The sequence below is a fragment of the Scyliorhinus torazame genome, chromosome 6 (genome assembly GCF_047496885.1).
Source record: "Scyliorhinus torazame isolate Kashiwa2021f chromosome 6, sScyTor2.1, whole genome shotgun sequence".
Classification (NCBI taxonomy): domain Eukaryota; kingdom Metazoa; phylum Chordata; class Chondrichthyes; order Carcharhiniformes; family Scyliorhinidae; genus Scyliorhinus; species Scyliorhinus torazame.
In genome coordinates, this window is record NC_092712.1 from 130,792,012 (window position 1) to 130,795,188 (window position 3,177).

Genomic DNA, 3,177 nt, shown 5'->3' on the forward strand with positions numbered 1-3,177 from the left:
GACTTAGGACACCTTAGTTCCAATAGAACTGGGAATGAGGACAAAGATGTCAAACAGGCATTTCTTTCAATATGGTTGATCCCGGGTATGGAGGGATTTTCTTGTCAGGAGAGATTGAGTAGGTTGGGCCTCTATGTACTCATTGGAGTTTAGAAGAATGAGTGGTGACCTTATTGAGACATGCAGGATTCTGAAGGGCGTTAACAGAGTAGATGCTGAGAGGTTGTTTCACCTTGTGGGAGAGTCTAGGGCCAGACAGCATAATCTCATGGAAAGGGGTTATCCATTTAAGAAAGAGATGAGGAGGAATTGCTTCTCCCAGAGGGTAGAGAATCTGTTGAATTCTTTACAGCAGACAGCTGTAGAGGCTGAGCCATTAAGTATGTTCAAGGCTGAGATAGATAGCTTTTAATCAGTAAGGGAATCAAGGGTTATGGGGATAAGGCGGGTAAGTAGAGTTGAGGATTATCATTTCAGATCAGTCATGATCTCATTGAATGGCAGAGCAGAATCAATAGGCCGAATGGCCTACTTCTGCTCGTACATCTTATGATCTTATGGTTCACTCCTTGGAAATGACTTCTGGTGACGGGGATGTGCTGAGAAGTCGTACATCAAGTGGCTCTACTCCCACGAAGCTGAAAAATTGGCACTTTTTGCCCAAAAAACGGCCGTAAACGATACAATTCACCTCCCCACCACTAACAAAACAACTCAGACTTTGATAGAGCAAGAGGAGCCGACCTGCCGCATGAAAAGTCCCCCTCACACTGGGGGATGGATGGAGGATGTTCCTCTCAAGAGAGTTGAAGGAACACAGAGAAGAAACAAAATCGGACATACCGGCTGCAGTGAAGTGTGCGTTGGATGAAGCTCTGACGGCCATGCAGATGGCCATGGGCAAAGCCAAAACACAACTGGAGGCCCAGGAGGCAACAATTAAAGATCTGGAGAGGGCTGCAATGGACCAAAACGACCGGATCGTCGCCTGGAAAAGGACGTGGCAGGGCTGGTTGTGACACAAGGCAACCTTGGAAGAAAGGTTAAGGAACAGGAGAACCGGTCAAGGTGGCAGAACCTGCAAATCGGAGACCTATCGGAAGGGATCGAAGGTAGGAACCCCTCAGACGATGTGGCCCAAATGCTGGGTAACCTGGTGGGGAGGGATAGCTTCCCCAACCCACCAGAAATCGACAGAGTGCACCAGTCGCTCCAACCAAAATCCAACACTGGGGAACAGCTGAGGGTGATAATTGCAAAAACGCACCGGGGAAGAATCCTGCGCTGGACCAGGCAGTCCAAAAACTGAAGCTGGATAGGTCACAAGATCCAGATCTATCAGGATATTGAGGCTGACCTGGTGAGGCACCAGGCCGACTTTAACAAATCTTAGGCCACGCTGTACAGAAACAGTGTGAGATTCGGAATGCTGTACCCAGCCAAGCTCTGGGTCACGTATCAAGGCAGAGAGCACTTTTTCACGGTCCCGGCGGACACTGACAAGTTCGGAGCAAAGAACGCACTGGAGAAGTGGCAGCAGGGACAGCGGTGAAGAGCCCGCAGAATGAGACTCTTATAACGCAATGTTTTAACAAAAAATGTACTCTCCCTTTTACAGTCTGTGCAGCCAACAGTAGACCATTGCCACAGCGACTGCTTTACGTGGGTGAACACTGCCTTGTTTTGGAGACAAAAGAGGGAAAGATGTGCAAGTACAGCTGAGCACAGGGGAAGGTGGGGAATATGGCGGTCAGGGAGCCCAGAGATCGGGCAGCGGGAGGATATGCAACATTCCCCGGTCGTGGAGCCATCACACTAGCAAGGCAGCTAGCACCGGGATTCATGAAGAAGAAAGAGGCCGCGGCTTGTCTCCCGCAAGGGGAAAGGCACCTCCTGGTGTGGAGATGCGGCGGGGGGGGGGGGGGAAAGAGATGGAAGGGGGGGGGGGGGGGAGAAATAAGTGAAGAAAGATGGAGGGCAGTAAACTGGCTACAACTGGCCACACTTGGCTGGATGGGACAGACCTACGATTCCTGTTACGGGACGAGGGCAAGGGGGTAGGGTAGCCATTTTGTTAAGAAATAAGAGGACGATGTTCACGGCAACAAAGACAGTTACGGACCCAGGGGGACGGTACGTCATTATCAGCAGTGTCCCAGACGGGGCACTGGTAGTCCTCGTTAACATGCACACTCCCAACTGGGGCAACACGGAGTTTATAAAAAAGACCATGGTGTAAATCCCCGACATAAACTCACACCGACTGATCATGGGGGGGGGGGACTTTAACTGTGTACAGGACCCACGGACGGACAGGTCGAACCCAAAAACCTCCTACAAGTCGAAGGAACTCAGCCTATTCATGGAGCAGATTGGGTCAGTGGACCCATGGCGATTCACCCACCCAGGGCAGAAGGAGTTCTCCTTCTTCTCCCAAGTACATGACATCTATTCACGGAGCATCTTCTTTGTAGTGGGGAAATCGGCACTTCCAGGGCTAGTAAGGGCGAAATGCTCTGCAATCGTAATCTCCGATCATGCTCCATGGATGAGAGGTTGGAGACGGGCCGGGCCCAATGTCCCCATTGGAGGTTGGACTCGGCCCTCCTGTCCGACAAGATATTTTGCGAGAAAATATCACAGGCCACAGGCAAGTATATTACAAATAACCAGAACGGAAAGGCCTCACCCTCCACGTTCTGGGAGGCGCTGAAGGCTGTGATCAGGGGTGAAATTATCGCTTATAAAGCGCAAAGAGACAGGGAGGAGAGGGTGGCTCGGCAACAGCTAGTCGACTCCATATTGGAAGTGGACTGGCGTTATTCGAGGCCCCAACCATAGAGCTCCTGGCGGAGAGGAAAAAGCTACAGATGGACTTTGACTAGCTCTCCACAAGGAAAGCAGTGCATCAACTCCGCCAGGCATGGGGGACCCTGTACGAGCCCGGAGACAAGGCCAGCTGCCTGCTGGCTCACCAGCTGAGAAAGCAGGCAGCCACGAGGGAAATCGCACAGATCAGGGACAGCAGAGGTAAATTAATAGCAGAACCGGACAAGGTCAACAAAGCGTTCAAGACCTTCTATGATGGGCTGTACACCTTGGAGCCCCCAGTAAATGTCTCAGGGATGAAACAGTTCCTTGATGGACTCGATATGCGAGTTGTGGGGAAGAACAGGA